This window comes from Taudactylus pleione, unplaced genomic scaffold, assembly GCF_031769625.1.
Source record: "Taudactylus pleione unplaced genomic scaffold, aTauple2 ptg001314l, whole genome shotgun sequence".
In the NCBI taxonomy this organism is placed as follows: Eukaryota; Metazoa; Chordata; class Amphibia; order Anura; family Myobatrachidae; genus Taudactylus; species Taudactylus pleione.
In genome coordinates this window covers 6,712,398-6,737,707 of record NW_028285714.1, presented here as the reverse complement: position 1 = coordinate 6,737,707, position 25,310 = coordinate 6,712,398, and the positions used below count along the sequence as shown (strand labels likewise).

Below are 25,310 nucleotides of genomic sequence, written 5' to 3'. Positions count from 1 at the left end.
GTGTAGTGCAGGCAGACCACTGCATCATCTCGGAATGATGTGCAGTCACAGCGCAATCTTCAACAAACATTGCAATGGTAAAACATAGGAGAAACTTATACAAAATGGGAAGGATTAGTCAGGATAATGACATTTGCTTAAAACTGTAGTTCTACCAAAAGTTTGTATTAGAAGAGCCTGGATGGGCCCACTAGGACCTAATTTTATAGACTGTGTTTCTTTGAATGCTATTGCTGCTTATGAGAATTTTGTGTACACTGAAAAAAAGGCCATGCTAAAGTTTTAGAATATCTATAGCCCTTGGTTGAACTCCTCTTAGACAGTAGCTCTGCTATGTTTTTTGAGACTATGGACTCTTAACAGCAAGATTCATGAGTGTTCTGTCTATCAAAATCAACAATTAACTATGCCCATTAACTATAGTATGTTTGGCTAAAATGTGCAATACTTTGTATGATCACATAATTCTTCAATGTGCAGCATTAATGTATATTCTTGCTAACAATTATACTGCAGTTTTATGCCTGAAGCCATTCTGTAACGGTTATGTATATTTTGTTTTTCTATATAAGCAAGGCTTAGCCCAGAGGTTCCCAAATTCTGCCATTACAGTCCACGTTTTAGAAATATCCAAGCTTGAGTTAAATCAAATGGATTTAGGTACTAATTAAGTCACCTGTGCTCAAGCATGGATATCCCCAAAACCAGGGTTGCCTTCACTCCCGATTTGGGCGGGAGCCTCCCGATAATTGGGTGCAGCTCCCGCCCCCCCAGAAAGGCAGGCAAGCCTCTCGGCGGCAGCCAATCCCCCGACATCCCCCCACAATTTACACCTAACCCCCGCTGCAAGGGCAGCCAGTGACGCTATTTGCGTCATTTTGGCCCCGCCCCCTGCCTCACAATGCCTGTATTATCAGCATTGTTAGCGGGGGTGGGGCCAAAATGATGTGATCATGTAACCCCACCCCCATGATGCCTACAAATGCCTGGCACCCATCCGGACATGCCCCCTTTTTTGATCATGCCCCCCGCTGCCCTGCCGATCTGGCTGCTCCCTCCCGGAAGGAGCAGCCAGAAAGTCAGCAACTATGCCTAAAATGTGAACTGTAATGGCAGACTTTGGGAACCTCTGGCTTAGCTTGTTTGTATTTCTAAAAAAAAAATGACTTTTAAAAGAAAAAAAAAGCTGGGGATGATAGAAGCATGATTGAGAGACCAAGGAAGATTTTTTAACACTTTTTGAAATTAACCTGCAGCCTAAAAACAAGAACAGAAGTTGCAGAGCCATATGGTAGGACTAACCCCCCCACACCTTTTGCAAGTTTACATTAAAAGAATCAAATAAAGGTTGGGCATAGAGACAGGCTGTAAAATGTTTTAGCAACTTTCAGTGTACAAATAATATTTCTGAAAGTTGCTAGGAACTTGCTAAAGCAGGGTTTGTTTTTGCAATGAAGACTCAGAACAAGTCAGGAAGAGGATCTCTATATTACAGTACAGCACTTGCTATAGGAGCCTAAAAGCTAGCAATCAAACACTAAGTGTAAAGGTTACTGGGTCCCATGCACAATTATTCAGTTTACAAGTGATAACATACTGTAATAATAAGTTTAACACACAATTGACATAAGCAACAAATATTATCCCATTTCTTTCTCCCTCATTCTTAAAACTAAGTTTAGCAAAAAAAAGTGAAAGCATAATTTTACAAAGAACTAATTTATAATAGGTGCTTCTAAAGTGGTAGGGGCTAAACCTTTTTCATTGTTCTGTTCATATATTTACTGTACACCTTGGTACACCTGTAGTTTGTGGCTGCATTTCCTGTGTAAACAGAAGGAGTCCATGCTGAAATGCTTTGGTGAATCATTATACACACTACTGCAAAAAAGGGCACTTTGTAAATTACTTCAAATAAATGTACGCATATAAATATTAGTAATGCCATGTTTTGATTATTGATCTGTATCTCTTTCAAGGTTTTGGATCTGTATTTTTTTTAAATCATAAAAACCGCTGAATTCACATAAGTTGGGCCTTGTTTTTGCTACTACAGTGTTATTAATCTCAACAACTTTTATTTCCAGTCATTGCCAGTCAATTTTGACCATCTCACAGTTCACAAAATTGATTTAATTCAATTTAGTCCAGAAGGTTGCATCAAACTAGCTGGCTGTCTAAGCTAAGCTACAGCAGTGGGCAGCACGAGCATGTGGCAGTTCAGCATCCAACATGGCACTTCAGTGATAAAGATGGCAGTTTAATAAACTATATGAACTCATAGGAAGTTTAAAAACCAAGAATGTTGTCATTACTCAAGAACTAGGTCAGAGGCTCGAGGGAGTTGGAATATGTTAATTGACTGAAGATAGGGAAAGGACAGAAGGATTGATTTAGTTTTTAATTTATTATTTTAATGTTTTGATTCTTAAGAATATTCATGAGGGAAGATCAATGTAGCATCAAGTTCTTCAGTTCATGAAATACATCTTTGATCTAAAGGAGGTTTTTTTTTTTACATCTAATAGAAATGTGGTGGCCATGCTTGTGGGGGTGCTGCTAAATAGTACACTCTGTAAATTAACAGACATTTACTTTGTGCTCAAGGAGGTTGTTAGGGATAATGGGACCAAGACTTGCTATTTACATCAGAGGAAAGCAGCCTATAGCTCTCCAGCTGAACTACAACTCCCAACATCAATGCTGCTTGCTAGGCTTCCTGGAAGTTGTTTGTCAACAATGGGTGGTGTGCCTCAGGGTACCTTAGTCTGCTTTACGCACTGTATGTAACATGTAAATATGTATGTAATGTGTCCAATATACACAACTGATTATTACATTCAACGTATTTGCACTTTATTATAGACATCCTGGAATGAAGATGCTCTGTGTTGCTGCTCTTACTTGTGGTCACCTACATACAAAGGAGGCAGGCATTTTCTTGAGCTGAACCATTATTCATAACATAATGTCAATTCACCAAGGTTCTGGGGCAACCAGTTGGGGTTGGGAGCAATGTCAAAACAGGGACAGTTTGAGAATCTAGCTTGTTTTGTTCACCAAATCAACTTGGCCTGAAAAAAATTCTGGACATTTTCTCCATTTAGCAGATGCTTATAGAAGATTTCAGCACCTGCAAGAAATGTTGACTTTGCCCTGCCACCAGCTGAAGCAAGAGGTAGTTACAAGGTGGAACTCCTTGCTTCAGCGGATGGAGGAACAGCAAAAAGCCATTCAAAGCTACACAGCGAACTATGACATAGGAAGAGGAGGGGGAATGCACCTTACTCAAATGCAGTTAAAAATACTTTCTGTGTTGTTAAAAGTCCTGTGAAGTGAGTTCAGATACTGCCTGCTTGCGTCAGGTAATTCCCATAGTTAGACTGTCGGAAAAGCAACTTAAGAAACTGAAAGAGGAGCTGAAACAAAGTGATTCTGAAGCAAACATTCCTTTTTATGTTTTTTTTTTACCAAAGTATAAGATTGCTTCTTTGAGTGTAGATGCACTGACTTAAGCCCTGTATTAACTTGTGCATTGGCTTTAGTAGATGACATAGACGGACTAGTAGCGACATGTTTGTTGACACTGTCAGCAGCTACAGCACTAGTATGTGGTTCCTGCTCTACTCTTAACTGATTGTTCTCCATATCAACGTACACAAATGAATTGGGGGCACAGCACTCATGTCAATTTGTAACATTTTTATATATTACACTGCAGTATCAATGACTTAGTGTCACAATACTTGTTGAGTATTACACAGTGTTTCCAATTAGTATTGCAATATTTTTTATTAATAGACTGCGCTACCACTTACTGTCACAATACTTTTCTGAAAAAGAATAACACACTGTGCTAGGACTTATCATGAAAAGTGGTTGTAAATATTGTGCACTGTTTAAATGGAATGCACGCTCAAGTGGTTAAGTGGAACGCAGGTGAGGCATCATGGGTAATTGGTCGGAGATGTCCCGGTTAAGTTTTAATGTTGGTTATTCCACATATGGGGAGAATATTGGATGTTTGGAAGTCCATAAGAGAATATAGAAGGTTGGATATACAGTATGTATAATTATAGAATTGGTGAATGATTTGGGGTTAATTGATTTCAATTAGACATATTGGAGGAAGTGATGTCACCACATGGGGGATAAAAAGGCAGGTTCAGGCAGTATAAATAACTTGCTTGATGGAGTTGGTGGACTGAGTTCTTGGTCCAGGTAAGTGACATGTGTGCTTCCCCATAATAATTACAATTAGGATGGTGTTTGCCATTTTGGATTATTGTGATAGCAAATATGGTGTTATTTAAATAAAAGTAAATTGTGTGGATTCTGTAAGGGGGATTAAATATGAAAGGTTATCAAGGGGAAAACTAATGGATGGTCCCTTAGATAGATATAAATTTGTCTCATAATTACTAGATTTGAAACTAATAAGAATAGGGATGTTTTCATTTACCTATGAAGGTATTATACATATATATTTTTTAACATGTTTTTAGGTTCTGGTAGCGATATAGTCTCAGAGGTAATTGAGTCTACTTATATGGTGGAAATTTGTGAGTATACAGTATAAATTAAAAGCAATACTATTAAAAGCAATATTTTCTTCTAACAATTCTAGGTACTGATTTTAGAGAAAAATTGTATGAATCTCAGTAAACTCTTTCCATTTATTCCATATTGCTCAATTTCAAGTGGTATGTACACTTATGGCTTAAATTAATATTTTGGTATCTATTTGTGATATAGAGGTAAATTAATGTTAATGAATTAAGTGATAGACTGGTAAGAAACTAAAATGTACATAATTGGAATTCTAACTGTATAAATGTTAGAATGGGATTGTAATTTTAGAATATATTATTTTATTATATTGAATTTATTCTAAATGTGATTGAATGCTGTTAAAATCAGTATAGAATGAATATACAACTACTGTCTTGCACTGATTGTTGACACCCAATTTTTATCTTTATTGTGTTAAAAAGTTACCCCTAAAGAAGTCCTTATTAGGATGAAAGGGTTGGGTTATTATAAAAATCAGCACATTTGTTTGGGTCCCCAATGATGAAAATTACTGAAGTGTAAGTTGGGGCATCAGTTTGTTTTCTACCCACAAACGATGTTCTGTTCTGTAAAATCATTTTAACAGTTGTATGACATATGTCTAGAATAATCTTTCTTATATTTATACATTTTATATTTTAATTAAAAATATACTAGTATTATTAATGGTATATTTATCTGTCTTCTGGTGCGAGGGTTTATTTACAGTTAAAACCCAAAATGAAAATCTTGTTAAGAAGAGAAGTATCGTATGTGCCTACATATCAAATATAATTGATTCTCCAAGCATTACAGTTTGAAAGTACTCTTTGATATAGAAAGTCTTCTCCAAGAATGAGTAGTCATGTGAAGGTTACTCATAGATCCACTACAAAAGAAGATAACGAGGATATATATTCCTATTACCAACTCTTGAAAGATCTTTTAGTCTTTTCTTCAAAAAGTACTGAATGTTACTCTTGAATAAATTGTGATATGCTTAATTAGAGTAAAGCTGGCCACACATTTAAAGATTATCTGTCCAACCAGCCAACTAGTTGATTGGTTGGAATGAAAATCTGGTAAGGTAGGAAAGCAAATGACAATCAGCAATTTGCTCCCAAATGCCAGAAAATGGACAAAAATTGTTGTTTGAACAAATTGTTTAGATCAAACATTTAACAAACTTGTCTGACCATTTTCATCTGTTTTCTGGCATTTAGGAGCAAATTGCTGATCATCATTAATCTCATACATTACCAGACTGTCATTCCAACAAATCAACTAGTTGGCTGGTTGGACAGATAATCTTTAGATGTGTGACCAGCTTAAGGCTTTATAATTACTATTAGTGCCCTCTCTCATATTTGTTGATATATATATATATATATTGCTACAAACCGGCGGCACTCAGAAAATAAATGCAGTACACTGGCAGGTAAAGTACCAATGTTTCAATGAGTTTATTTCATCATCATCATCATCAGGGCAACAAAATACAGTACAAACACTCACCTTATACCCTTCCCAACTCCACGTGTCAACCAACAGCACCCGGGACAGTACCCTGGCACATCAATATGATGTCATTGAACCCTGCCCACTGTCATAGTAACCCAAATAACAATCACAATATGCAATACTGCACATAAAGGACAGTCCAAACAACAGCAAGTATAAAGAATACATGCACATAAGTTTTAAATGTAATAACAATTGTATGAAATTTAATAACAATACTATGCAATATAATATCACAATAATAACAAAATATCAAATATAATTGAACCTTGGCAATTTTATAACAAACAGTGTAAACCTAGATTCTCATTGAGCCCCTTTGGGACCAAAGAACCCAGACAGTAAATCCACTGGGTCTCACATCTCAAAAGTTTGAGATCTATCTCCTCCTCTAATAGATTCAGGGATATGATCAATAATCATATACCTAAGGGTAGAAAGATTGTGACCAGCCTTGGCAAAGTTATGTGCTACTGGCTGGTCACTCTTCCCCATTTCAATTGCAGCTCTATTCAATGAGCAGTGAACTGCCAAACATTCCCGCAGACTACAGTCAGTCTTTCCTACATAACCTAAGCCACAAGGACAAAGGATAAGATACATGATGAAATTAGTGGTACAACTTACTACATGTCTAATAAGAAATATGTTCCCACTATAGGGATAACAAAAGGAAATGCCAACCATCAGGAAACTTCACAGTAAACAATCAAGACACTTATAGCAACCACTCTTCTTAGTCTAAAAATTATCACATGTAGTCTTATTAAGACTTGTCACATCCGTTTTCATGACCCAATCACTGACATTCCTGCCCTTGGTATAACATGGCAAATTGTCAGTGTTGTGTAAATTCAGGTCATTGTCAGATGTTACAACAGACCATGTCCATTTGATTTGACAATGGTCTGTTGTAACATCTGACAATGTCCTGAATTTACATGGCACTGACATTTTGCCTTGTTATACCAGGGGCAGAAATTTCAGGGATTGGGTATTGAGAAAGGATGTGACAGGTCTTAATAAGCCTTCCTGTGATAAGTGTCCTTTGAATTATCTGCTTGTTGTGTGCCTTTAAAGAATGCCCACTTTGTGACACTTTTATTGGCAATAACAAGCAGCCATCTCATACAAAACTCACATACCCACTCTTATGTATTTTTTTATAACTTGTTTATCTTATAGTTTATTGCACCACATGATTGCTTACAGTAACTTTTGACACTATAAGGCCCATTCATAATTCCTAAAAAAAAATACTATTTTTCACTTTTGTACACATGAAGTAATATCCTTGATTTTGAACTGTCCTTTGCTCCCCACATTTAATCTGTCTCAAAATCATGTTACATACATCTAAAAAACATATACAAAATTCGACCGTATCTCACACAAGACACTGCAAAAACTCTATTCCATGCACTCATTATTTCCCGCATTGACTATTGCATTAGTTTTCTTACTGGTCTTCCCAAAAACAGGCTATTGCCATTACAATCCATTATGAATGCAGCTGCAAGGCTTATCTTCCTTGCCAAACGTTCATCGTCTGCTGCCCCGCTCTGTCAGTCCCTCCATTGGTTGCCGGTTCTCTACCGTATTCAATACAAAATACTGTTATTTACACATAAGGCCATTAACCGAATTACACCAACATACATCTCTTCACTCATCTCAAAATATCTCCCAACCCGACCTCTCCGCTCAGCACAAGATCTACGTCTCTCATCCACGCGCATTACTTGCTCCCATTTACGGTTACTGGACTTTCTTCGGGCTGCACCCACTCTATGGAATGCCTTACCACACACAATAAGACTTACCTCTACTCTTCAATACTTCAAGCGTTCCCTGAAAACTCACCTCTTCAGACAAGCTTATCAGATTCCAGAACTGACCACATAACCGTCATAGCTTCCATGTCTTATCACATCCCCTCTCACAGTCCACACATAACCTCACACACTGTCTTTCTTTCACATACTCCAGACATTTTGCTGACATTCCTGTGTGACTGGATCATGCAGCCCATCAAGAAACTCTGCATTCTGGCTGGACCAAATTGCAATATATATCACCTATCCTTGTGTATCAATGCCAATTTCCCTATAGATTGTAAGCTTGCAAGCAGGGCCCTCTTACCTCTATGTCTGTCTGTTATTACCCTGTTTTGTTCTATCAATGTTTCCAATTGTAAAGCACAACGGAATATGCTGCGCTGTATAAGAAACTGTTAATAAATAAATAAAAAAAAAAAAAAAATATTAATTACATAGGTAACAGAGGAGATCTTACTGAAATGGGAACCTTCATTTATCAAAGTCAGAAAAATGAAAGTCTTTGGAGTCTGAGTGCAGAATCATAGAGCAGAGGTTCCCAAACGTGGTTCTCAAGGCACCCAAACAGCTCAGGTTTTACAGAAATCCTTGGTTGAGCACAGGTGGATAAATCCAATTGACTGAGGTACTAATTATGTAACCTGTGGTCAAGTATGGCTATCCTTAAAACCTGGAATGTTAGGGTGCCCTGATGACTGAGTTTGGGAACCTCTGCTGTAGAGTGCTCAGCATTAGATCCCAGAGCACTGCTTCTACCTATGGGGTTGTATCCTCCAGCCTTTTTCCCACACTGGCAGTGCACAGATGCTGTAACACTACCGGGTCAAACATGGAAGTGTAAAATTGTGTCCTCCTCCTGCAGTGTGCACACATAAATTTTGTTCACATATGTGAAGTAACACTGCTTGGTCAAAACCATGGCACAATCAGTACTTTTAGCTCTCAAGGGAACAGATGTATTATGATTTGCTGTTCTAATCTGCCTTTCTCCTATATAAATAAAAATTTTAGGAAATAACGCCAAAAGCACTATAAACACTCTGTGGATTAGAGGTGTGGGACACCACTCTCTAGCAGATTTCCGCAAACAACAAAATATCTCAGCTATTGTATTTCATATTGACTTTGGAACCATTTTTTCACCTACGGTATATCAACAATCAAAGTAGCATGTTTTGCTCAAACAGCAGGTCCAAATATCCCTACTGCAGCACTGTTTGATTATCTTGTTTTGTGTATAATTTTAAAGTTACCTTGTAATTCTTTGGTGAGTTATTGATCTTTTTATGTATTCTCCTGTTACATTTTTATAGTAAAACCATCATTAAGTCTACCTATTGCTTCCTCTTTGTTGAGTACTAGTATCACATACACACACACACACACACACAATAGTTCTTTTGGCGCTATTTGCTAAAATTGTTATTTGTATATTGTGTTTGGAGGATTGCTGGGTCCCTCTATCTGCAAATATCTGCTGCCTTTTGGAAACCCTGGTGAGTAAGAGTAAGGTATTCCACCCATTTTGCATTTTTCCTATGTTTACCTTTTCTGTGTTCTGGTGTTGCTAGGCAACTGCTTTTCATCCTGGTTTCTTTAGCTCAACAGTTCTAAGAAGTTATTTAGGCAGCACCTCCCCTGATTAATCAGCTCTCAGATCTATTGCTTCACAGCTAATCAATCAAGCACTGTTTTCATGTGGATGCTTACTTGACTCTATCTCAACAGTTGATTGGGGAAAACAATTCTAAATACACTAGAGATGTCTGCCGACCCCCATTTTTTTATTTTGGATCAGTATTACCTTTTAGGTTTTGGTAAAACCACTCTCACGGGTTTTGGTTTTGGATCTGATTTTTTTTTAACTATAAAAACTGCTAAAATCACATAATTTGGACCTGCTTTTGTTCCTACAGTATTATTAACCTCAATAACAATAATTTCAAGCCAATTTGACCACCTCACAGCTCACTATATTGTTTTAATTCAGTTTAGGCCAAAAGGTAGCACCGAGCTAGCTAGCTTACTTAGCTAAGTGACAGCAGTGTGCGGCACTAACAAGTCGCAGTTCAACTTACATCATGGTGCATCTAGGAAATAGAATGGCACTGCAATAGCAGACAGGGTGGCTGTTTAATAAGCTATATGACCCCACAGAAAGAACCAAAGAATGTTTTCATTAATAAAGAGCTAGATCAGTGACCCAAGGAAGATGGCGTATGTACGTAGTTGAAGGCAGGGAGAGGAAAGAATGCTTGATTTGATGTAAATTGAATTAAAATTTTGAATTCTGATGCAAATTTAAAGGGAGGAGTGGGGTAGTATGAAGCGGGTCAGCCTCCTAAATTGTTATTTGTCATTTGTTCATGTAAGAGAGGCTGGTTTAGAGTGCTTTAGCTCTGCAGTGCAACATTTAATTTTCTTGAGTTCTTGACAACCCTTCTAAAGAAGCCTTGGCTATAAACAATGTTTTATTTTCTGGTTAAACAGTGGGTGGCACAAAAACAGGGAAATTCAACATCCAACATTGCATGTCTAGGAAATAGATTGGCACTGCAGTGGCAGGAAGGATGGAAGTTTAATAAACTATATGACCCCATAGAATGAACCCAATAATTTTTTCATTAATCAAAAACTAGATCAGAGGCCTGAGGGAGATGGAGTATGTATGTATTTGAAGGCAGGGGAAGGAAGGATTGATTCATAGTTAATTTAAGTTTTGGATTCCAAAGCAAATTTATGAGAAAGGAGTTGAGGAAATTACAATGCAATTTTCTCATTTACATCAGTACTTGCCCCAGTGAATCTCTTCAGTGGTTCATTTTAAAAAAAAAACAAAAGGTGCATGCAGGATATACTGTCTGAGGGCAAAATCATTTCTGGACATTTTCTGCATTCATTATCTGCATGTCAAAGATTTCTGTGGCTTTGGCAGTTCAACTTCTAATATGGTACAACCAGGAAAGAGAATGGCACTGTAGTGGCAGAAAGGATGACAGTTTCATAAACTATGTGACCCCATAGAAAGAACTAAGAATGTTTTTTTCTACTTCAGGGTCCATAGAAGGTCCATAGGAAACCTTGGGGTATAGGTGATGGGCACCGCACAATTAAATTTTTCTCCCTGGATGCAATGGTGCCTCTTTCTATACACTGTACCTGGGCCGAAGGCTACTCAATTTTGTTTGGTGCCCAACCAGAGTCGGGTCACTGTATTGCAGTGCTGCTGTTACTACAGCCCCTGAAAATATGATGTTTTTTCTAAGTGTGGTCAGTACGAACAGTGCAGTGGAAGTTCATGCTTCCGTATTATCACCCCACTGGTGCTGAGATGCCAGTACTGATCCGTGCCTCTCAGTGGGCCTTTGGGGTCTTGGCTAGCAGGGACCCCGGAGTATGCCTAGACTGCAGCCGGATGCTATGGGGTGCAGGTAAGTGACACACTGTGGTGGTGTGTGCCAAGTCACAGTTGTTTTCCTCCAGTGTTGGGGGACACACTGGGGATGACCGCAAGTGTGGCCAAGCATTGAGTATTGTGTTCACACTAAGCCACCTGGGACTTGAGACTGGAGTTCTGTGGAACACTCCAGTATCCCAGGGGTTAAATGCTCACCAGGGGAGGCAGCCTTCCTTGTTTAACAGCCGGCTCCTCCTCTCTGCTCAGCGCAACTTTCCACTGCAGTCTGGCATGGCTGTGACAGCTTCCTTCTTCTGGCTCCACCTCCCCATGAGTTCTGTGATGGTCATTCTCATGGTCTTGTGTCACTGATCTTGAAAGGCAGTTCAGATTATGGGTCCCCCTACATACCTCTCCCCTGTTTGGTTGTCAGTGTATGTAGCACTTTTGTACAACTAGATGCTAAGTCTCAGTACTTGACTTAAGTAAATGCCATTAAGTGCATGTATTGTTATTTTCTGAATTTGTTTGCGACTGTATGCTAGCGCTGTTTGTCTGTTTTCTTTTCTAAAAACTGTCATTATAATTTTTGCTATCCCTGTACCTATTCTGCTATTCTGAGCCATTGCACAGATGTTGTGTGGGTGTGGCAAAAGTCACAGGCTGAGATGCAGTCTCTGACACAGTCTGTGATGCAGTCTCAGTTATTAAGTGATATCATCTTCACTGTCTGGCAGTGAGAGTGATTTGACTAATTTAGCCCTAATTAAGCTGCTCTGTAAAAAATGGAAAGTAGTGTTAGAGACAGGTGACATAGACTCTGAAGAGTTATTTATGCAGTGTTACACTCCCCCGGGTCCCTCTGTGACATCTGCCACTCAGCAGGAGCCGCCGTGGGAGTGCTTTGCAAAAGCACTAACAGCCATTGCAGGGCATTTGGCTCCTGTGTTTCCACAGCTCAGTGATCAACAGCAGCATTTTTTGCCAGCACAAAATCTTCTGCAACCACCTGCACCTACACAGGTGTTGCACCCCCAGTGGGTTAATACAGTTCCTGCTATATTACAGGTGGCAACTGAGGTACGGCAGACTGATACACCCATCATCAGACCAGCTAAAAGATTGTTGCTGTCATTGCAATCTAATGGATGGGATGAAGATGATTTGTCATCTGATGATGGACTATTTCTGGATGAGTCTAATTCTAAGCCCCCTCCTTTGGAGGCAGGGTTCAATTCAAAAATATATATTCCAGGTCTAATACAGGCTGTAAAGGCAGCCCTGATCATTGAGGAGGATGAGCCTTCTGCTCCTAAGTCTAGACATGCATATTTCTTGGAAGAAAAGGTGACTGAGGCTACATTCCCATTGTCTGACCAACTGGTGAATCACTTGGCGGTAGCTTGGAAAATGCCTGGAAAAGTTATCAACCGCATAAGCATCTAGTCTCTGCTAATCCTTTTGTAGATATTTTTATTCAAAGAATGAGACTACACCGGTGGTGAATTCCCATGTTATGCACGTGGTAAGAAGCACAATGCATCCTATGCCTTCCATTTGATCCCTGAAGGATATTACAGGTAGGAAGGTAGAGGTCTGCCTTAAGTTTGTTTATTCCCTTTCAGCGGCTGTGTACAGACCAGCTATGGCCATTTGCTGGGTGGCTCAGGCCATGGAATGTTGGGTAACAGCTTGGAAACATACTTAGCCCAAAATGCTACCAGAGAACAAATGAATCTTGTGGGCAACCTCAAATATTATGCTACCTATATAAATGAGGCAGCATTGGATATTGGCTTACTAAATGCCAGGATTTCTATTGCGGCTCGCCGCTCTCTATGGCTTCGTTCTTGGAGGGCTGATGCAGAATCCAAGAATGGGTTGAAATATTTGCCTTATGATGGTAAAGTCTTGTTTGGCCCTGATTTGGACAAGATTGTGAATACCTTTGCAGTAGCCAAGTTGGCTTGTCTGCCTTTGGCTCAGACTCCATCCTTTCAGACTCATTCCTTTCCAAGGCCTCCACAGTCAATTAATCTGCCAGGCCTAAAAAGCAGCCTTGGAGTACCAGACGTCTGGCTGCCAAACCTGATGACAAGCCCTCCGCTTGATGGGACAAGCCTACTCCTGGGAGACCCCAGGGTGGAAGGCCAACTTCTTCTGTTCACCCAGTACTGGTGTCAGACTACCACAGATTTCTAGGTGAGGGAAGTGGTCTCTCTGGGGTGTGCTCTCTCCTTCCACAGAAGGCCTCCCCATCAATTCTTTGCACATGACTTCCAAAAAATGCAGACAAGGCTTTGGCTATTCAACAGGTACAACAATCCATGTTGTTGAGTCATTTTACTGGTTCTGATGTCCCAAAGGGCACCGGGGTATTATTCCAGCCTCATTCTGGTCCAGAAACCAAACCATTCTTGCCATCCTATTCTCAATCTCAGGTCCCTGAACAAGTTTCTCAGGGTATCCAGGTTCAGGATGGAAACCCTATGCTTAGTCATACTGGCTATGGAACCTGGGGATTGTATGGTGTCTCTGGATATCCAAGATGCATACCTGCATATTCCAATTGTTTCAACTTGCCAACGTTTTCTCAGATTTGCTGTGTCACAACAACATTTCCAGTTTCAGGCTCTACTATTTGGCCTTGCAACTGCACATCAGGTGTTTACAAAGATCATGGCAGTAATGGCAGCCCATTTGCAGCTGCAGGGGATCTGCCTGTTACCATACCTGGATGACCTCTTACTGCTAGCAGGGTCTCCAGAGGTCCTTAACCACCACCTGCAGCTAATGATATTTGTGCTCCAGGTACACAGGTGTTTGGTCAACTGGATGAAGTCCTCACTGATTATGTCTCAAAGGATGCTCCATCTGGGAGCTCTGTTGGATTCACAACAGCAAAGGATTATCTGACAGCAGAAAAGATCTCCACTTTGCAGATGTGGGTATGCAGATGCCTTCACAGTGGGTGAGTGTCAGTCCACTTAGCGATGCAGTTGCTGGGCTCTGTGGTGTCTGAATTTGACATAGTGGAGTATGCACAGTAGCATTCCCTGCCTCTGCAGAGATCAATCCTCTCCGAGTGGGATGGATTACCACCTCATATACACTCTCAAATGATGGTACTCCCTCCGGAAGTGCACCTGTCTCTGACCTAGTGGCTACAGACAGCCCATCACGCCAAGGGGCTTTCCTTTTGGATCTCGGAATGGGTCCTTCTGATGAGGGATGGCTGTCTTTGGGGTTGGTGTGCTGTGATGGGTCCACACTCCTTTCAGGGAAGGTGGACCACAGAGGAATCTGCGCTTCCATTCAATATATTGGAACTGCAGGCAGTTTTCAGGGCCCTGCAGCAAGCCAGGCTGCTGCTTCATGGAAGTCCCATGCAAGTACAGTCATACAATGCCACAATGGTGGCTTACCTAAACCTTCAAGAGGAACTCAAAGTCAGGTGGCAAAGACAGAGGTGTCCCACATTCTAACATGGACGGAAGGCCATCTACCAGCCATATCAGTGGTGTTCATTCCAGGAGTGCTGAATTGGGAAGTGGACTTCCTCAGCACATCCCGTGGAATTGTCTCTTCAGCAAGAAGTGTTTCAGCTCCTAGTGGACAGCTGGGGCCTTCCAGAGCAAAAAAACCTGCCTCTGCCAGGATTTACCACAGGGTGTGGCATACCTACTTTGAATGGTGTCATCCTAGAATTTATGACCCCCAGGTGTTTGATAGCCAGAGTGTTGGCTTTCCTGCAAGCAGACCTTGGCCTCTGCCTTGCTACACTGAAGGCCCATATTTCTTCCCTTTCAGTGTGGTTCCAGTGAAGGATTGCTCCTCTTCCTGACATCCGCACTTTTACACATGGGGTGCTTCGTATCCAGTAGTTTCCACATTAATGAATAAATTATAGTGCCAGCCTTTAACTCCTCAGACCTCTCGGCAGGTGAGGCCTCATTGGATGTGGTGTGTGCCCTCAGGATTTATGTGGATCATACCAGTTCCCTCTGGAAATCAGACTCTTTCTTTGTACTTTATGGTCTCCACAAGAGAGGATGGCCAGCCAATAAACAAACTTTGGCTAGATGGCTTTGCATGACTATCTCTGAGGCTTACACTCTGGAGGGCCTTCATGTGCCGCCCTTAGTCACTTTTACTTCTACTCAGTCTTTGGGTCATTTGTGGGCAGCTTGCCATGGTGCCTCGGCTATGTAGCTTTGTAAGGCAGCCACACGGTCTTCTGTCCAGACCATTATGAGGTATTATGCCTTTGATACCTTTGCCACTCAGGATGCTTCCTTTGGGTGGCGGATTCTCCTTTCTGCACAGGAGCATCCCCATCCTTGAGGATACTGCTTTTGGAATCCCTAAGGTTTCCTGTGAAACTTCTATGGACCCTGAGGTAGAAAACTAGAGATATGGTTAGAACTTACCTTTGTTATCTCTCTTTCTATGAGGTCTATAGAGTCCACAGGGTGCCCGCCCTGACACACCTGTGCTTCAGATGTTCTTCACTCTGGTCACCGGTGTTCTGTTTCTTCTGTGTGAGAATGTGATTCTAGTGTGTGCCAGACTTGCTTCTCTCTCTTTTATCCTCCTCCGGCCTTTGGCTTGCTACCTAACTAAAGAGCCTCCAGCCCAGGGGCAAGATATAGAGGGAGGCCCTGGCATCCTGGGAGAAAAATTTAACTGTGTGATTCCTGGATGTCTTTGCCATCACCTATACCCCAAGGTTTCCTGTGGACCCTATAGACCTCGCAGAAAAAGAGATAACAAAGGTAAGTTCTTACCAGATCTCTCTAGTTTTTTATTATTTAAGAACTAGATCAGAAGCTTGATGGAGTATGAATGTAGTTGAAAGTAGGAAAAGGTAGGAAGGATTGCTTTGTAGTAAATTTAATTCAAGTTTTAGATACCAAAGCAAAATGTATAAGGAGGAGGGGAGAACAGTTATAATCTATGAAAAATCAGTGGAAAGGATTGTTAAAAAAGCAAGCATCCAAAATCTCAATGAATGCTGATTGATTGATTGGTTTTTAAAACTGGGTGAACTTGTCTCATGTTTTACCCACAAAATCAACTTAGTGATTCATATTTTTTTTTAATTAAAGGATCATGCAGGAAAGATGCTGTCTGTGTGCAGAAACATTCCTGGAAATTTTCTGGATTCAAAAAACATATATGTAGAAGATATCAGTTGTTCTTATAATTCCACTTACAACATGGCACAATTAGGGAACAGAATGGCACTGCAGTGGCAAAAAGGGTGGCAGTTTATTAATCTGTAAAAAAAAATGTTTGTCATCTATGCAAGACAGTCAGCAATGCCCCAAATGGTGCATTATGCAAAGAAAAGAGGAGCAAGATGGAATTTTCCTTGAGTCCTCCCACATGCACAGTTGAACAAGTTTGGCACTTGTGGCTGAAGTGATTGGTTTGCACCAGGTGCTTGGATCTAACAGAGAGAAGGGAGCTAGCTGACACTGGACTGCTTGTTACTTTTTTAGCATAACTTTCTGATTATGGCAAAAACTTTTCTTGCATGTTCTGCAAATGATGTAACAGAGAGAAGGTTCCTAGATGATTTAATTTCCTACCCCTGATTTCTGTAGATTTATAAATACTACAGATGGCAAGATTATTGTTGTCCGGATTTGGAAAATAATTACACATATAAGGTGTGGATGTTTTTGCCTTCTTTTTATCATGGAAGAACTGCTTCCACTGGTGCCTCACTTACACAAACAACATCTTAATTAGCGCCTTCATCTACTACATAAATATCCCCCCTCATTCTGTTGCACTTGTTTTACCATAGCATTCTCAATGTCTAGGTTAGCAACTTTTTGACTTGTGCTCTCATACCCATATTGTCTGACAGTACAGTAATGAAAGGAGACTCACACATAGCACTCAAGAACTCTCTTAGACTCTTCATAGTGATTTGGATAAAAATAATTCCACACATAAGAGGTTGATTTTTTTTGTCTTATGCCCAAGCATGACAATAGCCTTCTTATCATGGGCAAAAACTGCTTCCACTGGTGCTTCACTTACACAAAGAACATTTTCATCAACAACATCCTCATTAGCACCTGCGTCAGCTACACAAATATCCCCCCTGATCTTGTTGCACTTCTACCATAGCATCCTCAATGTCTAGGTCAACAACTTCTTGACTTGTGCTGCTTACCCCCAAATTGGCAGAGGGTTCAGAAATGTAGGTAGGAGGATTCTCTTCAAGTTCAGAATGGTCAAGCTTACTAATGTCACTTGGGGACACACTTAAACTCTCCACAGGGATTTGTGACATTTCTGAACACACTGTTTATTCTATTGGCATAGTGGTGTTAGTTTTTTGCAGTGATTTTCCAGTTTTCATTTTTTTGATACCTCTTCTACACTATGAGTAAGAAGTGCTTGCAGCTTCATCATGAGAGACAGAGGAAGATGCCTCTGACACCATCATTCATAAGTAAAGGCCATGGCATGAGCCTTCCTTGCCACTGCATGTGGTGAATGGCATGCTGGCAATTTTATATTTTGCTACAATAAACTTTCTCTTTACTAGAGGTCATTTTTTTAACACTGTAACATATTGATATTTGATTTTCAGATGCTTTAGTAGATGATGTTGAAGGACTAGTATCTGGCTTGTCAAGACTGGTGGCAAAAGCTGCAGTGCTAGCATTTGCTTGCTGCTTCTGCTCTTTTCTCATTATTCATTTTATTATTGAGATATCAAAGAATACATAAATTCTAAACAACAATAGTAGAAATTTTTGTTTTATTTATTTTTTTAAATTTGCAGCACAGCTGACACTGTGTGCAGTCACAGCGCTTATATGTATGTGAACAAAATGCACTGGGGAAGAGTGCACAAATGTAGTACAAATAGCAATCAAAATAAATATTTTTTCTACTTTTTTAATTGCTCAGCTGACACTGCGTGCAGTCACAACAATTATATTTACGTGAGCAAACAAACACTGGGGAATGGCACACACAGGTTTAACTTATTGGTTTTTTTTACACATATTACAACTGCTTATATCACAGTGGGGTATAGACTGCAGAGTCACAGTGCAGCACCATGGTGTGACAGTTAGACTAGTAGTAATAAATAATATAATTCATACACTATAAAAAAATAATAAACAATAATTTGCTATCTGCCTATACTGTAAATCTAGCTCTGCCTATATTAACAGTGTTTAACACTAAGGGGACTGGAGTAGACACAGCATAGCAGCAGACACTGGACACAGGGAGTGGATGGAGACAGCAGCAACCACTGGACATAGGGCCTGGAGTGGACACTTCACAGAAGCAGCCACTAGAGGTGGAAAGGATGAACACAGCACAGCTGCTAATGGATACATTACCCTAGACTGGAGTCATGTGAAATGTCACCCATTTAACCGCAGGAGGGTCTATTATAGAATCCAAAACCCATGAGCATCCGACTCTGGGATGATGACATTTTGCCTCAATTTTGGACCTAAGCAATCTGGGAACACCTGAGCTGCTGCACGGATTCACTTGGTTTGAGGAAGTTTGGGTGAATTCTATTTGTTGAAAACAGAGCCCGTACATCTCAAAAATAAACACACTGCATCTCCTGCTTTGTTGGTGTTAGTTTTTTGCCAGTTACTGTAGGTCTGCAATGCTCCTTGTGAGATATTGTATTCTACTTTGCTGTATGTAACCTTTACATTTCTTGGACCTCTAATCACTGCCTTTCCTTTGAAACTTTTGTGCATTTACTGACTTCCATTTCTGAATATCTGGATGCCAAGTCCCATTGCCTGAATGTCTTTTTGCCCAGTAATCTGGCCTCTACCTGACCCTCCTAATTGTGCTTGTTTGTCCTGTCCAGCCTTCATGTTGATTCATTGTGTTACTGTGTCACATCTTCTCTATCTCATGGATTGGTTAGCAACTTGCACTACTAACATATATGTTCAAAATGCATCTGAATATCAATGAACAATTTTAGTTCAAGGAATGGTGGATGCTGTTGGTGAATCATCTTGAACCTTAGCGGCTATCATTAGTCACACAGTGAGATTCATACCAAACTGTTTATGAGAACAGCTATCCTTTTTTGTCGAGTTGGATGCTTAAGTAATGGGGCTTCAACAGCATAATGGTAAATAGTAATTGTGGCACAAAATAATTTTTTAAAGCCAGCATGAGTTGTCTTTTGAGATTTACCAGCCCATTTAAACAAAATGTAGACTCAGACCAGCCCACTAAAGCTCTTAAATACACCAGGCCAGACATAAGTGAAATTTGGAAGTGAACAGATAAGATACAATTTACATACTATATATCTCTTTCTCACTTTCACTTTCTCTTTCTTTCTCTCTTTGGCTACTATCTCTTTGGCTTTCTGTCTTTAGCTTTACCTCTCACTTTCTCTTTCTTTTTCATTCATTATTTCTTGCACTCTCTCTCTTGTATTCAGCAATTTGCTATCATGTACATTTGACTTTCTCTATAAATATATTCTATACACTTTTCCTCAGTTGTGTTTGTCTTTTTAGCTACTAACTATGCTTTTCTTACCTCCTTTTTTTAGTTTCCTTCTCCTCTTTAATCTCCATATTTTCTGTCTTCATTTTCCCCTTAAATACCATGTATTATTTTCTTTCTGCAGCTTCTAGGGGTAGTGAGCTTGCATGTCCTTTATCTTTGGGATGGTGGGTCACATCAAATTGGCTCATTTGGTGTTATATTGCTTATTGGTGTCTGATGTTTGCTCCTCCAGTTACTCATGGCCAATTGGTTGCTGAAGTAGCTGCCCACCATCTGCAAATGTGCCTTACCCACTGCAGCTGCATTGCGGGGTATCCAAGTAGCAGTGATAACCCATTTTCATTTGTGAAAACTAAGGATACTGAATTTAAACCTCTATACGCTCCTGCCTATACCTTCTAAAACCTGCCTAAAATTGATGCTATTTGCGTACGCAGTCATACAGTAAAATAAAAGCCTTCAGACCTTGAAAATGTGTTTCCAAAGCACAAAGTATATTATTTAACATAAAAACAGTAGGTTACACACTGTGATCTAAAGACAATTTAGCGCAAAGAAATTATACAGACCCAAGGTACAGTTATACATATGCACGCGCACTGGGACCAGTTACCGGCATCCATAAGAAACCTCCATCAACAGCATCAGCACGAAGACTCCAGATTGGAGTCTGTAAGCACATTTATACCCTTACAGGGATAAGCAATACAATAGAAAAGTTTGGCATGGTTTCATTGGTTCCCAGTGCAGCTGCATCTGTTACAGGATATTTAACAGGTTGATTCAAATGGACACAGGTCAGCCTCTGACAGCCTATTGTCTCCTCTATTCCACCCGCATGCAAATCTAAGCTGTTAATTTTATAAAGTACATTTTAGTGTTTTAACTCTCTACTGTTCATAAGTTGAGAATGCAGGTTGCGATCTTCTCACCGATGATACCAGAAAGCTGTTGAGAAAGAGTCGATCAGTAAAACACCAAACACTGTTCGCTTATCATGTACTAAACCTTAGATACCAAATCATCTTTTCTTTCACAACATTAGCAATAAATGAATAAACCCTGAATATTACACTTTGAAGCTATGGCACCTTTTAAGTGAGTGTGCAGTGTGTAAGTATTATGGGTTTGGGAAAAGATGCTAGTTAACTTGTGGCAGATGCATACGCATGAAGCTAATAAACAGCGTTCACATGCAGGATATTATGCATTCGCTAATGTGCGTTATGCTAACAGCGCAATTGTGCGTAATGTGCTGTGTTTATGCAAGTGAGTCTATTTATGATGGATTTAATATATATATATATATATATATATATATATATATATATATATTTATATCATCCCTTACTAACATTTTTAAACTGCAATGCAATGTGTTATGGGCAGTGAGCTTCGCTCTCAAACAGTGTGGAGACCCCCCGCCGATTGCTGGTGCCATCCTGCCTGACAGTGAGTTTAAAAGTTTTCTTCTGCCTAAGTAGGATACCTGTGTCAGTTCTTTTCAAGCAGATTTCTTACCATTGTTCATTCAGTGAAACTCAAGTGTCTGGGCCATATTACAATTGCCACAGCTACACCTGTGCACATGTGGGGTCTCTCCATTTACATGCAAAAACACCCACGGTTCCTGGTGTATTGTCTTTTCTAATTACTTTTCTCAGGAAGCTGTTTTTCTAGTTGCTTTAGTATTTTTCTATGCAAGATTGTCCCCAGAATGGGCTTGCCATGGCTTCTAAAAGGATTACCAAAAACATTGCCATCTGTACATAGCTCGTGAGTTGTAACTTAAAATGGTGCTGGATGGCCATTTGCAAAATGGCGTAGTGCAGATTCTTATTTTTAAGACTGAGTCTGGTTGCCATTCGGAAGATGGCATCGCTCCAAGCTATTTTTACACTGATTCTGTCTCAGCCACTAAACCAGCTTCGACAAAACTGTTCTCCAAAAATGGCTATCATGCCATCCAATTAGCCATGATTTTTGCAGGTATGAAGTTTTCCATAGCAATTATCGCAAATTAGTTTTCACCATCTTTGAGTAGGTGAAAAGTTGTGCAAAATCCCCATGTTTGGCCTAAAATGTCAAAACTTGGAGTTGAACCACTGGGACCACCCTCTTAATGACTAATTAGACAAAAATATATATTTTTAATTGCTTATTTAGGCCACTAATGACATGTAATTTTTGGGGTGAAACAGTAAAAAGTGCAGGAAAATGGTTTCAAAGTAGTTGGTTTGATATTTTGGGGGCTGTATGGATGGGGCAGTTGTTTAAACATTGCATTGCAGCAGATGTATTTTTAACATTGTTAAAAAGTGCCCTAAAATGAGTCAAAAATAGTCTTACCCCCATTTTGTGTACCCAGAATTTAACTAAAGCATTAAATTTGGCCAAAAAAAGTTTTTCTATATTTGTTTTACTTTTATAGAAAAATACATGTAACAGCCATTTGAAACCATTTAGGAACCCCAAACCCTATGACTAAGGGCCAATAAATTACTTTCATACTGTTAACCAATATTTGTTTATTTTTTTGGGGGGTACATGCTGATTTCCCCATTTTCACCTGTACTTTTCGCTTGTCATTCCTGCAAGAATTACCGTATATACTCGAGTATGTCGACCCGAATATAAGCAGAGGTACCTAATTTTACCACAAAAAACTGGGAAAACTTATTGACTTGAGTATAAGCCTAGGGTGGGAAATGCAGCAGCTACTGGTAGGAATCCCCCCTCTGGTACTCTCCCCAGTAGTAATCCCCCCCTGGTAGAGCCCCCAGTAGTAATATCCCCCCCTGGTAGTGCCCCCAGTAGAAATATCCCCCCCTCGTAGTGCCCCCACTAGTAATATCCCCCCCTGGTAGTGCCCCCAGTAGTAATACCCCCCTGGTAGTGCCCCCAGTAGCAATACCCCCCCTGGTAGTGCCCACAGTATTAATACCCCCCTGGTAGTGCCCCCAGTAGCAATATCCCCCCCTGGTAGAGCCCCCAGTAGTAATACCCCCCTGGTAGTGCCCCCAGTAGTAATATCCCCCCCTCGTAGTGCCCCCAGTAGTAATATCCCCCCCTGGTAGTGCCCCCAGTAGTAATACCCCCCTGGTAGTGCCCCCAGTAGCAATATCCCCCCCTGGTAGTGCCCCCAGTATTAATCCCCCCCTGGTAGTGCCCCCAGTAGCAATATCCCCCCCTGGTAGTGCCCCCAGTATTAACCCCCCTGGTAGTGCCCCCAGTAGCAACATCCCCCTGGTTGTGCCCCCAGTATTCCCCCCCTCCCTGGTAGTGCCCCCAGTAGCAACATCCCCCCCTGGTAGTTCCCCCATTATTAATCCCCCCCTCTGGTAGTGCTCCCAGTAGCAATATCCCCCCCTGGTAGTACCCCCCAGTAGTAGCCCCCCCAGTAGAAAGAAATGTAAAAAAAAACCACTTACCTGTAACCCCGCTCCTGGTCCCGACGCTGCTACAGGCTCCTCCGCCGCTTTGCATAATGGGAGAGACGTCGTCATGACGATGTCTCTCCCATTATCCACTGCGGGAGCCGGAAGATGTCTCCCGCAGTGGGAGCAGCAGTAGCCGCTGAGAGTCTGACAGACTCTCAGTGGCTGCTGATTACACCAAACACATAGCTGCCGGCTCCGGCGGCTATGTGTTTAGCAGTGTGTAGTGCTGACCGAACTCTGTCCGGTCAGCGCTACACACGCGGTGCAGGCTGTGTCACAGTGACACAGTCTGCACCACGGCCCGCATGGTACGCTACTCTGCAGCGTAAGATGCGGGCATGACTCGAGTATAAGCCGAGGGGGTGCTTTTTCAGCACAAAAAATGTGCTGAAAAACTCTGCTTATACTCGAGTATATACGGTATCGTGCTGGTATTGTAATAGGATTGCACGATAAACAGGAGCGTGCATACATGCAATAAGTAGCAAATTCATGCAATGGGTCTGAAAAGTTTTCACTGGAGAAAACTTATCATTATCATGGCTAATTGGATACCCCCTAAGTATTTTAATATTGCTTGTTGTGCACCTTTTTAACATATAAGTTATATATATATATATATATATATATATATATATATATATAACATTTTTGTGTATAATGTATATTTTAATTTTTTTTGTTGAAAAAAACTCACCTTATGTGATACCTTCATTACAGACTTGATCTTTTTCACCTAGGCCTGGATGTCTTGGACATTTATAGAATACACAACCAGCATTTCTCATCCTCATAACACCACTTAATCCTTGTTTCTATAATTCATCTGTCACAACATCCGGACACCAGGCGTGCACTTACCGTGTCCGATAGCGCTGGTCAGTAGCAGGGCAGCAGGCAGGGAGTCTGGTGGCAAGGCACAGACAGCCATGGCTCCCCTGTGTGTGCGCATGATGACCTCAGTAAAATTTAAAGGGCCAAACCTCCCCCGTAAAGTTATGTGACACAAGGTGCCTAATTCAAGCCTCTCTCTATATAAGGAAGTCTCTGGGTGCATTCCTGTGCCAGAGTATAGGCTCCCAAACCATACTCCAGCATTCCAGTGATTAATACTGCTCGGCCCTGACCCTGGCTTTATTTGTTACCTGTGTCCATCTTCTCCCTTTTAGTGCGCTTGGTAATATGGTTTTGAATTTGGCTTTCCTCCATGACCTGCATACTTCTGATAACTGGTACTGTCTTTCCTGTGTGGTTCTAAGCAAGCTTGTTGACTAAGCTGTATGTCTTCATTGTACTCCACTCCAATCCAGAGTACACCAGCACCTTTATTAGGGAACCACGTGTCTGAGGGTGGCAACCTACGTGTCTGTCCAAACCTTCTTGCAGGGGTCCCTGGTGAATACCACTTGCATGTTAAACTCCATGCCTCAGTACTAGGTGTCATCTATCACAAAATACAGGCTAGCATCCACTATCCATCCATGTGTTGTAACACTGTCTTGTAAGGATTTAATAACCACACTCTTAAACACTTATGTTCTCTTCTTTAGCCGCAACCATTAAATTTTTTGCATATCTGTCCTCCATTCTCTGATTTGCAAATTTGTTACATATCTATAGAAATAAAGAAATTTGACAAGTGCCCCAGTGTTTTTTTCTGTTTGTGTATTTGTTTCTAGAAACATCACGTTATTCATAGCTTCCTGATGTTGATGAAATCAATCGACATAGATGTTATTTGATTCAAAAAAACTTCAGATGTTTAATAAAGAGAAAAAGAAACATTATCTCAAGAATAAGAGCTGATTGAAGCACCTCATTAAATAAAATTGACCACTTTCAGTAATGCTTTTGAAAATATGCTTCGGCGCATCAATAAAGTATCACAAACTTGCATCGCTTCACAGGAGTTTCAAAGTTAAATTACTGTAATGAACATATTAGCATATCACTGCACACATCTGATTAAGTGTAATTTCCACCAGAGTTTCATGCATTAAAGAAATTCAATAGATTTTGTTGAGT

General features: G+C 40.5%; 1 long non-coding RNA gene across 1 annotated transcript in view; it reads left to right on the top strand.

Moving 5' to 3' along the window:
• Nucleotides 1-25,310, top strand: part of LOC148443232 (uncharacterized) — a 300,038-nt gene that overhangs the window by 129,221 nt on the left and 145,507 nt on the right. The gene's annotated exons all lie outside the window — the stretch shown is intronic.